The sequence below is a fragment of the Panthera uncia genome, chromosome B1 (genome assembly GCF_023721935.1).
Source record: "Panthera uncia isolate 11264 chromosome B1, Puncia_PCG_1.0, whole genome shotgun sequence".
Lineage (NCBI taxonomy): Eukaryota > Metazoa > Chordata > Mammalia > Carnivora > Felidae > Panthera > Panthera uncia.
In genome coordinates, this window is record NC_064811.1 from 197,192,047 (window position 1) to 197,204,639 (window position 12,593).

Here is a 12,593-nt window from a genome sequence, read left to right on the forward strand (position 1 = left end):
TTGGGCTCTGTGCTGACAGCTCGGAGCCTGGAACCTGCTTCGGATTCTGGGTCTCCCTCTCTCTCTGCCTCTCCCCCACTTGTGCTCTCTCTTTCTCTCTCAAAAATAAAGAAATGTAGTTAAAAAGTTTTAAAATAATAAGGGATTGGATAAAGCAAGGTTGTTTTGAGAGAATTTAATGGAAATACTGAGTTTTGCATGATCCACTAGTTTAAGAAATATGCATATATTAATAAAGGTTCACATTTCAGTTTGACAAAGATCAGTGCTGTTTTTATTAGGACAGACTTCCACAACACACAGGTGGATGTTCCCCGGCCTGGCCCCCAGACCCCCAGGTGGTAGAATCCCTTTTGTGTAAACAGCACGAGGTTCCGCTTGGGAAGATGTTTCTAAGCAGAGGTGGCCCAACAGTCTCCAGCTTGCTTTAGTCAGGGGCATCTCCAAAGCATCTGCTGCTACTTCCTGAGCCTGGTCGCCATGGTGACGCTGGGGCAGTGCCTGAACTTCCTTCTCCTGGGTCTTGGCTGGAGCTCAGATGGGTGCAGTGGCCTCTGCCCTCCAACTCCTATTATAGGGTCCTTGACAGTTTTTATTTGTTTTACACTGGTCTTGGGCAGGGTGTGTGTGTCGGGGGGGGGGGGTACATAATTGTGTATCTTTGCAAGAATCCCTCGAAAAAAGCCCTAGATGATTACTAAGTCTCTTTATTACATGAATAATTAGCTTAAAAGATAACTTTTCTGGGGGAGAAATATTAGATGCACACCGTTAATCTTACACTTTTAAAGAGTGATTTTCTTTTGTTTATTTGTATGGCATTTATGTACCCATTTTGGTTATCTCACGGTTGATGGAAATGTATTCTCACCTTTAGGATATTGATTTTGATTAATGTACCATCCCCAAGTATAGGTACCTAATCCCACGACTTGTGACCTGACCCAACCTCCTCAGGAAGCAGATTCCCTACATAGTGCATGATGTGAGTTATTTGGGGGGGATGGGGGGTGTTTGTCCCATTAGTATATGTTTAAATACATGGGCTTCTGAGATAAAAGTTTTGCAAACACTTTATGAAATTTGATGTAATATAAAATGAAATAACTTCTGTATGGCTAACGTTAGCATATATTGAGTGCCTAGGATGTGCCAAGCGTGTCGGGTAGAGTGTTGGTTTTTATCTATTCTAACAACAAACCTGCTTCACAGACCTAACCCTTCAGGAAAGAACATTAAGTTAACTGACTTGCCCCAGGGTAACATAGCTGGTAAGTGCTTCGGGCCAAGGATCAAAGCATCATCCTCTGACTCTGCAGCTGCTGTTTATTTTCAATACATAATGCAGTGTGGATAAAGGAGGAAAACACTAGAAAATCTAGCAGAAGGAAATAAATGAGTTATTTCAGGTGTAGCTAAGGCAAAAGGGAAAGTGAAATGTGTCATCGTGAATGTGTGAAAACAAGCATTCAAAATCATCCAGACAAACTTTTTTTTAGAGCTCAAACCTAATTTACTTCCTGGTTTCTCAAGATATATCAGAATATATAAATATATTAAGAGATACAGGTGCTAATCAAATGAATATTCCTTATGTCTATATTTGTCACCAGTGATAAAATACTGAAGTCAGAGGGGGGGTAGATGATTACTCTGTCTATTTAGGGAAGTTGGCAGGCAGTGGGCCTGAGGGAATAACGGTCCACGACTTTACTTCCAGCGACGGGTCACTGAGAGAGAACAGGCTCACGTCACGAAAGGTCGCGTTAGACCAGACAAATGCGAAAACACTGCTGTCTTAGACAGCTTGGGCCGCTTTAATAAAGCACTGTCAACTGGTGGCTTAAGCAACAGGCGTTCATTTCTTACTGTTCTGCCGGCAGGGAAATCCTACATCAAGGCGCTGGCAGATTCAGTTCCTGGCAAGGGCTGTCTCTCTTCTTGACTTCGGTGGCAGCCTTGTCACCATCTCCCCAGGCAGTGAGGTGAGAGGGCTGTGGCCTGTCCGTCTTCTTGTGGGGACACTAATCCCAATACGGGCCGCATCCTCGTGACCTCATCCAACCCTGCTGCACCTCCAAATCACACTGGAGCTTAGGGCTTCGACGTGTCAATTTGTGGACATACAGACGTTGAGGCCATGGCACCACCTCCTCTTGGTTTTGTGGTCTTTCCGCCCAAGTCTTCATTTGAACAGAGAAACCAAAGAAAATAGCGCCCCAAACCGACCTTTATCGAGTACCTCTGGGGGATACAGGCAAGGGTAAGGTGTATATACAAAGACATGTCGAATGGTGTCATTTCCCCGAGGAGTGAGGGAGCCAGACCCAGGCCAGGTCGAGGCTGTGCCATGGGTCCTGTGGTGGCCGGAGGCAGCGGTCCGTCCTTGCGCCTTGGTGGGGGGAGAAGGGAGCCCGCTGCAGAAGCCCGTGGAGAACACCGCGCTGGGACAGACCCTGGGCAGGCCGCGAGGAGAGGCGGCGGTGTGTCTTCCACGAGGCGGTTCGCGGCAGAAGGTATCTCCCAAGTTACAGAAAGACGGGCGTCTTCGGCACGCCTGCATCCCCCCGGGCGTCGAGAACCTTCTGCGTAGACTTTCTTAACCCTTAGGATTCTGGCCTGTTTCCGTTTCCTGCCTGCACAGCCTTGAGAGGTCAAGCACTGCATGCCTTCGCTCTCTTTGAGGTTGTAAAAACGGGCTCCCTGTCGACTGGCCCTACAACAGTCCTTTCCCACTCTCCTGGCCTGTGAGGTGTCCTGGGAACTCCACCCTTGTTTTGGAATCAGTTCCGCCTCTTTGGGAACCTTGTTTACCTTTCAGTTTCAGAAGAGTAACACCATCAAGAACGGCCAGGGCTGCTGAGCCAGCAGGACTGGGGCTCCGTCCCTGCCTCCTTCCCTGCTGGCTGTATGCCCAGCACCAGCGAATCTTCTCCACTCTGTTTCCTTATCCGTGAAATGGGAATAACACTCCTGAATATCTGCAGTTACTATGGCATTAAGTGAGACACTGTTTTGACGATACTTAGCCTAGTGCCGGACACATAGTAAGCATTTAATTAGTAATAGTATTACATTAGCCTGTGAATCACGTACACTGCCGGGTATATTTAACACTAATCTTTATTTTTTGCTGTTTATAATATAATAATGGTAACAGCCATGACAGCATCTTCTACTTAAAAATCTCTGATTTCATAGAGACCTGCTTAGAAAGTGATAGCTTCTCCTCAGCTGGTGTCAATCTCTTAACCTACTGCATAATACAGGGTATTTTACATCCTATTCAAAGAATGGTATCTATATCCACATTCAGAGAATGTGGCATTTTTGCTGAATTATCAGCTTGCAATAAATTAACATGGGTTACACATAACTAGCAGAATGAAGCCAACCATATTACAATCTGACTTGACATTATCGAAGACTTAAAGACACTTCAGGGTCGTATATTGTGTCAGAATCTTCATTATGAATGCCAGGCAATATGACACAATGGCAGCGTGAAGAGTCCCTGATGACACCATGGGCCACACCCATGGCTACTGCCCATGTTTGTGCCTTTATTCTCAGGAGAATAGCTCCAATTTCCTTGCAGACTAAAATCCAATACTCCTATTATGCAGCAGGCTGGCTGATTGGGTGTAAGTTAAAAATAACTCACACCATAAATGCTTTATGTATAAGTTGGCTGTGCCCCCTAGGTCGAGAGAGCTCAGTTATTCAAGTTAAAATTAACTTCTGAATCAAGTATGTGCATACTGAGGGGCAGGCTCTTTGTGAAATATCGAAGATGTGAATGCTTTTCCTGTAAAATGTTTGTGCACGGTGCAGTTGGGTCGGTTGTTAAACAAGTGCCTGCTTGTCATGAGGCAGGAGCCAAGTTGTGCCTGGAGAATAAGGAGAGATGATGCTACTTCTTCACATGCTTTCATCCCATATTCTTGCTGAGTAATTGTCTTATATTCAATCATGAAATTGTGTCTCCCTTGTTCAGCCCCTGCCTCATTTTCAATGCACCTGTTAGGCTGGATTATAGAGGATACAGACTTGGCATGGAGAAAGGCATTCAGTGGAAATGCACGTAGGAATATTTATTCTGGCTCAGATACACATGACCTGTGTGACTGAATGGTTATCCTCTCTCTATCTGAGGCTTTCCAGGCAAGAGTCAAAAGCCTGTTTGTCTAATAGTGCAAGAATTTTCTTTAATCTCTTCCTTCTCTATACTAATTAATTGATGCATTTACTGTGAATTCAGTAAATACTTACTGAAAGTCTACAAAATAGTATACTGTTAAAGCTCACACTCTAGAGGGAAAGAAAACTAAACAAATAAATAAGTAAATAAAAACATGATGTGTGTTTGTTAGGATTACAAGGAGGTATAAGAATAAACAGGGAAAAGAAATCATGGACTCGCTTTGGGGTGGGGAGTTTAGAGAAAGCTCTGTAATAATGAAGCCCATGGATTGGTCCCAGAAAGTGGAGTGGGGGCTTTCTGTAAGTCTCTTATATTCAGTGATGTGCTCGTAAATGTTTACCAATCAGTTATGTGAGGGGCAGAGCATGATTTATAACATTCTCCAATCTGCCTGGTCAGACATTTCCATGTTGGCCAGTTTCTAGCTGTCAACCTGATGTCACTGGGTAGCCAAATGAAGTACAAGTCCCTATTGTGGTATTTCCACCAGACAAATACTAGCCTCAAGGGTTCATATAAAGGCCAAATACAGTATAGTAATTAGGAATTTATGAGATCTACATCTGTTTTAATGTAATGGATTTAATTTTAAGTTGATATCATTTAACCAGTCAAGGGCTATGTTTAACAATCCATCATCTTGCAAACTTTCTCAACATTTAACGTTTGCCTCTCATACTCTAGTGTAAACATACCACTGATTTTTTTCATACTCTTTCTGAGATGTGGTAAGCAGAACATAAGGGCATATCCTAAATGTTGACACAGGCTACAACATGTAAAATGGGTAAGATAATTATTGATCAGTCATTTGGGGCAAGAACTGTCAGAAAGACCTTAAGATTCTCAGCTGATTTCTTGAGTTATGGTTTGGAGTCCTTCAGTTTGATGTTTAGATTCTTTAAACTGTATGAACTTTATGAAAATCTTATGGATGCATCAGACTCTTTTCTGTTAACTTCTACAAAGTTAAAATTGCACGATCTCTGTCCTTAGAAATATTTCATTCTAGATAAGAAGACTTCAGTGTGTATTTATTTTTGAGAGACAGAGAGTGAGAGGGAGGGGCAGAGAGAGAGGGAGACAGAGGATCCGAAGCAGGCTCTGTGCTGACAACGCAGATCCTGTCACGGGGCTTGAACTCACGAACCCTGAAGTCATGACCTGAGCCGAAGTTGGATGCTTAACCCACTGAGTCACCCAGGCACCCCTCTAAGATAAGATTAAAAAAAAAGAAAGAAAAGAAAAGAAAAAGAAATAAAAATGTAGACATTTGCAAGATCTCTAAAACTATATCATACTATGGAATGATACATACTATGAATGGAATGGTATGTATGGAAAACTACATACTATGGAATGACATACTTTGAAAGGAATGAGAGGTGTTTACTTTTCTTCATTTCCTTCATGTTTTGTTTAACCTTTTGTAATTTTGCTTTTGAATTATTTTAGTTTCATTAACATCGTCCACATAATGAAAATAAAACTGTGCAGTCATAAACACTCTGGTGTGATTCACACCATGAGAAAAAAGATAGAAATAAATCGCTTATACGCATTGAAAACTTTGTTGAGGATACATAAAATAAAAATTTACAATTTTAAAAACGCCACACAAAGAAAAGAAAAAACAAGTCGAGATGCTTTATAAATGATCGTGGCAGGAATAGAGCGTCCCTGTGCCAGTTGGCTGTGTGTCACGGCTGCCCATCTACAAGGGTCGGCCATGTCTTCCGAGATGTAGGAGGTTGTGCGTAAAATACAATCCGGAAGCGTTAGACGCATTTGTGTATGTGGGAAGTTTTGAGAAAAGATTTGAAAAAAATGGGCTTCCCTCCACTTGATCTTACTTTGTCCGAACCCTGTTGAAAATCCAGTCCTTTGTGTGAGGTGACTCCTCAGGTCCCGGCTCCTGAAGTGGGTGCGGAAGAAGGTTAAGTGTGGTGATGATGATGGTGGTGATGATGATGTTGCTTACTGCCATCGTCACATTCATCTGAATTCACCGAGCAGCAAGTTGTCCCTGGCAGTTGAGAGCGTGCTAGAAAATGAGGGGAGACTCAGTGAAATTGCGCACAGAGCAGGGAGGGAGCGGGGCGTCTGGCAGGGCTGTCGCTGCCTGGGGCACTGGGCCTGGCCTGATCGAAACACGTTTCTTGTAAATGAAGCACCTGATACGATTTTGATTTGGGAAACTATGTGAGTGCATCAATTTTGGCTTCAAAATGAAAACAAAAAATGAATCTCACTGTGCTTTGGAGGAAAATGCTAGCTATAAACAAAGGATCATAAAACTAGAATTTTAAAGGAATTCAAACTACTCAATCTGATGAAATCAAAATCCTAAGAGGGCTTTGAAAGCTGATTCCTACCACCAGTTACGAAGCCTAAAATCTCCATAAAATTCAGAACCAAATAGTACCTGAGATTTTTGCAAAGAGCTTTCGTGCCTACAACACCTTGGCATCCCAGAAAGGTTGCCATGTAGGCAGGGCAGACGGTATTGTTACTTCCTTTTCACCCAGAGTCACACCGGCCTGGGGATTTCAAGCAGGTTTATTCCCCCGGACGTTGATGTATTTTGCCAGCAAATATTCACTGGGTGCCTTCTGTATTTTTGTTGTTCTGAAATGTGTGGATGAACCTCCGATACTACACAGCTTATTTCTGGTGGGTGGAGTGCCAATAAACAAATGTACAAAAGCCAAGTAATAATCGTCAGGTAGGATAATCCTTACCTGTTCCTCCTTCGGGAGGGCAGATTGGAACATGATGATTGGAGATCCCATGATTCGTGATTAACGTCTCTGCATAATCAGGACTTGCAAAAGCCAAGTAATAATAAATACAGGGATCAGAAGATAGAAAATGACGGTGGAATATTTTGCACGTTATGTTGGTCAAGGAAGGCACCTCCAGTAAACCAGCTTTTGCTGAGGCTGGCAGACAGAGAAGGCTTGAGCCCAGAAAAGACGAGCTTTCCAGGCACATGTTGACACCTGGTTGGTCTCTTCCAAAGACAACCAGAAGGTCAGTGGGGACCAAGCATCATGAGGAGGGAGATAATGACTGGAGGAAACAGAGGGGGGGTTTAGGTGGTAGGGTGGCAGGTGACACAGGGCCACTGGCCGTGGATTTTATTCTACGTGATGTAGTAAGTCACTGAGGTATATTTATTGGGGCAACCAGCCTCATCTTGCTTAGGTTTTAGAAACATCACAGACAGTGCTTCTGGGACAGTAGATTCTTCCAGAACAGTGGAAGCAGAGAGACCAGATAGGAGGCTGCTTTAGAGTCGCAGATGAGAGACGAGGGTGGGCACACAGGTGAGGCTGATGGAGGTGAATCAGGCAGCTTCCACGTCATGGGGCAAGTCCTTGATTTCAAGGGTCTGTCCTTTGTGGTACAACGACAACCAAGCAGGAGTACCTTCTGTTTTCATGTCTTTGGGTAGCTGTTTAACATACCAGCATATGTATGCCCCCACATGTCAGGAGAGGAGGAGGAAGGTCATACTCGATGATCACCCAGATGCCTTCTGTTGATGGTCTGATGCCAGTGTCCTTTCCTCTGAATTGGCCAGAGTGGCAGCTGGAAGTTTTGTGATGGATTAAGTGAGCTTCTGATTATGTGCCGGGTCCTTGCCTTCCTCTTTTGTCCAATTCCTAGTGCAGGAACTCGCTGAGGACAGGTGCTTAGTGAATACCTGTTGGGTGAATAAGTGATACAAAACATTGGTGAGTCAGTGAATAAGTGATGTTTCTACCATGTCATGATTTTTGCGTCACTGAATTTCGTCATTCAAATGATCTTCCCCTCTGCCTCCTGAAAACTCAAATTTCCTCTGCTCAAGACTCAGTACCCTGGGACTGACATTGCCAGTATTTAGTTGGGGAAAACCATTGGTTGAATGAATGAGCGGATGGAAGTACGAGTAAGTCTTTTACCAAAGTGCATCTGGCAACCCTCTGCCCTGGCCAGCCCAAGAAGAGAAAGCTGTGGTCAGCCAGGCCCTCCCAACTGAGAAGGGCTCTGAAAATTGGGGCCAGGAGGAAGGTCACTGGCCATCCAGTGAGACAAAGTGAGGGAGAAGAAGACACAGAAGACAAGGTTTTACATCAAGTTGTGTAATATGTGGTCTTAAATCTTAGGGTGTTTTCTTTTTAATTTTTAATTTATATCAAATATATTTTCCTTTTCTCTCACCATTCTGACTTTGAGGAATAATTGCCATTTTTTCTGTAGAAAATGGCTTCCACAAACATATATCCAGCAGGGTAAGTCCTTGGTCTTTGAAGACAGATTATGGTCAACTCCGGAAGATGAATTAAGTTTAATGAAACATTTTCAGTGAGAGTCCGTGCTGGTCTGTTTAATTATTGTTCCCTGTCCCCACCTGCTTATATCATGCCTCTTAAAGAGCTGTGGTGGAGAGGACGTACGATTCATTTCATCATTATGATTAAGGTTTGTAGCCATCGGAGCAGTAAGGCTATGACGCCTGCAGGTCTGTGATGTGCCCAGGGGTTTCTCTTCCCAGGACCACAAAGGCTGTTTGCTCCGTAGGGGGTGCTCTTCAGAAGCCCTCCTTTCCTTTATTACGAACAACTGCTGATCCCCTGAGGCTCAGTTCACATATCACCTTGTCCCGAAAGCCCTGTCTTACCCCCATCTGAGTTAAGGGTCTGGGTTTTCAGAACAAGCCACCCCTGTCTCCCGTCCACTCCTCTCATCCTCCCTGACCTCATCCCCAGCACCTTCCCTCTCCCACTGGGCTCCAGCCATACTAGCCACCCTGGGACACCCTACTACCCCTCACTCTCCTCTCATCCATGCTTTATTTTTCTTGCACCACAGATCACTTGACAGATCATGGAATATATTAATATGCATCAGTGGAAGACCTAATCTGTCTCTGTTTCTAATCTGCTTCTTGATCTGTCTCCTCACCAGAACGTGAGTGCACGGAACAGCCCCTTCTTGCGTACCGCGCAACAGACTGGTGTTTCCCAATGTCTGCTCTGCAGGATTGCCTAGCTCGTGCCAGTCGCTCAATAATTATTTCAAGAATGAAGATACGAATTGATCTGCACACCTTCGGGAAAGCGTGTCTGTTGGCTATAGGTTAAGTTCTTATGATTGGACCCTTAACATTCATTTCCCTGTTTTTTACCCCTAGGAAAGCACTTAGAATGTAGCAGGCATTCAAGAACTGCTTGTTGAATGAATACACATACTGGGCACTCTGGCCATACATACGTTAATAGCAACAACTAATCATGATTTAGTACCTTTATCAAATTACATTATGAGTCATTTATTGAAATACCGAAGTGGGCCCCAGCATTAACTTCCAAGTAGCCAGGTATTTGTATCTGTACATATGCTTCACGTCAGTTCTTCTGAGCTTGAGAGAGACGGGGGACGGGGTGATGGTAAAAGAAGTGTAAGGAATAGGAAGGGGGGCTCTTTCCAGTGTGGATCCAACAGAGACTAAAACAAATCGTCAGAACCTAGCAGTGAACTCCGGGATTGAATGAGAGGCTGAGTCTGTGTCTCTGCAAAGCATTCCTAGGGCTGCTCTGAGGACCAGTCTGGGCTTCCATCTGCTTCCCTCCACGAGTACTTTACTATATTTGGGTGCTCATTTCACTTCATTTCGGGTAACATCTCCGTTCTGCGTGCCTGGAGACACGTCACTGTGTGTTCATCCCATTTAAGTGCAGTTTTTCAATATTTTACCCAGGAGTTACTTAGAACCCCACTGAGCCAACTACTTGATTAAGATTAGGTTGATAACAGAGAATCAAAATCCTGATTATTTTTCTGACAAGTTATACGTTATTTGGTGAAAAAAATACCTCCGTTCAAGATGTACAAAAGCTAATATTGTAGGAGTAGTTTTCACTGTGTCGCTTAATATTCAAGACGTAAAATTCCTGATGGATGAAATAGAAAATCCATGTTACAAGGGTTGTTAACCCCTGAAGTTGTATACATTCCTTGGGTATCATTTAAAAATCATTCAGGTGGGTGGCTGTGTGTGTGTGTGTGTGTAGTAAATACCTCAAATATCTTTAAAATTATGGGTTGAACTCTTTGACGCACAGGTAGACAAAGTACAACCCTAATGAAATGTATTATTTTCGTGGAATTTCAGTCATTGAAATTCAGTCTGTAGAGTCTTTGGTGTGTTTTGTCAATAATGGACTTAACTGTTTTAATTCTGACCCTCTTGATAAGCTCTGTGGAGAGTTCTAACAGCATTTGACTGCGTTCCCTATTTTAAATGTTAATCTGGACATCTTAATTAGGGATCTGCCTTCAACACCATGATGAGATAAAAGTCAGCCATTTATGGCTTCTGGGGATAAGGGAAAGGAGAGAAAATGCTCCTGGCTTTTATGCTGTCACTGAAATGGTGTGGTGACACATAAAGTGATGCAAGGCAGGTGGAAATCCAGACGTCTCATCCTACTTGCGTTGTCCTTGTGGGGAAAAAATGGATGCTGTTGACATTCCATCAGTATGAAATTCCCATGGGGTATTTCATAGATCCTGTGCGTGTTAACACTTACCAGTTTCCATTTTGTCCAAAATAACATGGTTTGGGAATGGAGTTGATTCAGGTGACTAGGGTAGAACTGGAGCAGAACACCTTCCGTGGCCTAACAACAAACATTGCGATTTTGAGATAAAAACTTGAGGTCGCCTCACTTGTCTGATGGTTGGAGATTTACACTCAGCTTCAGGAAAGTTGGAACAAGGCTTCTGTCTCATGGACTCTCAAATATGTGTCTCAGTGTCATCCTTTTCCTGGGTCTTCTCCACGTGCCCTGTCACTCGTCCCACAGAACTTCCACTTAAATGTCTCATTGTCAAGTCAAACCTGTCGTGTCCCAGGCTGAATGCATGACCCTCAGCTTTGACAAAGCTCTTCTCTTCTCCAGATCTCCTGGTCTGCCAGTAGTGTCACTCTGTCTTGCTCTCGTGGAGAAAGCCCTCGTTAATCTTCTTTCACCAAGCCATTCCTTCCTCTGTGTTCACGACAAAAGTGTACCAGCCTCTCTTCCTGGCCTCTCGTCTTCCTTCTCTTCTAAGGATGCGGCTCATCTTAGCTCTTGTCACCCACATGTCTGGGGGTGTTACCCTTCTCGCGGCTGTTTCCTGTTTTCCACACCTCTTTCTTTATCGCTGCCGCCAACAAAGAAAGTGGATCCTTGACCTTCATATATTCAAGTCAGAGAGAGGTGGAGAGAAAGAGAGACACAGAGAGAGCATTTAAACAGTACCGACAGTTTTAAAACGTAGGCGGCACAGGCTGTTTGACTGCATAGGCAAATGCCTGAGCAAACAGGAGAAGATACGATTCTCCCACTCTCTTGGTTGATCGTAGTCGATCAGGCTGTACTTCCTAAACTCGCTGTTACTTCCAGGCTGATCACGACCGTGTACTGCCCTTTGCTGCATGAACTGCCTTCAGCACCACACTCTCGCTGTGTGTGTGAAACATCACCGCATTCAACGTAAATGTCTCGTTTAGCACGTCGTCCCGTGTTTAAACCCAGCCACAAAACAGCTCTTTCTCGGATTTTCAACAACGTGGGATAAAAACTCTTCTGTTCGTCTCTGTGGAGGGCTTCGTGGCTCCTCCCTCCCGCAGCCCCTGGCCACACATTCCCCTTGTGCCGTTCTTCGTCTCCGTGGGGCTGCCGTCTTCTCGCCTCTGTATCTGCAGACCTTCCGCATCTCTCGGCCCCCCGCCCCGTCCGCAGGGTTGCTTACTGCGCGAAGCCCGCTTCCTCCTCTGCCAGCCCCCCCAGCTGTCGTGGTGGCCGCAAGCACACGCACGCCCCCCTGCTGGCTCCGCGGCCTCCCGTCACTCCCCTCTGCTCCACGCAGCTGCTCTTACATGGGCCACCTCGTGGAGCTTGTGTGAGTCAGAAGGAGCCTTGCGTACAAAACACGTCGCCCTGGACTCTAAGCAAGTGACTTTAAGCCCTGGCCCTATCAGCACGAGCTAAGAAAAAGCCACCGGACCCGCGCCTCAGTTGGCGGGTGCGTTTCTGACCCACGTGTTTGCCGGGATGATCTGACAGCCTCGGCGAGACTGTTCCTCATCTGTGTATCACTCGCTCTGTGCCAGGCACTGTGATGATCAGCGATAGGTTTAATCCTCTCAGTAATCCCGGGAGGGGAGTGTTAGAGCCATTCCCATGGTGCACACGGGTCACAGGGAAACACGGAGGTAGAGGACATCCCGGGGATAGGTGAGCCGCCGAGGAAGATTCGGTCTCACGATCAAATCAAGCGACGCACACGACAGTATTTTACAACCTGTGAAATGTCAGGCACGTACCCCGTTAGTACGCCTCGTGTGGGGGGT

General features: G+C 44.9%; 1 protein-coding gene and 1 non-coding gene across 2 annotated transcripts in view; both read left to right on the forward strand.

Moving 5' to 3' along the window:
• The window catches only part of CSMD1 (CUB and Sushi multiple domains 1), a 1,037,384-nt gene that overhangs the window by 392,231 nt on the left and 632,560 nt on the right, over window positions 1–12,593 (forward strand). The gene's annotated exons all lie outside the window — the stretch shown is intronic.
• On the forward strand, window positions 6,923–7,054 carry LOC125924158 (U8 small nucleolar RNA). Its single transcript, XR_007458324.1, has one exon. It is a non-coding gene; the product is annotated as a U8 small nucleolar RNA (small nucleolar RNA).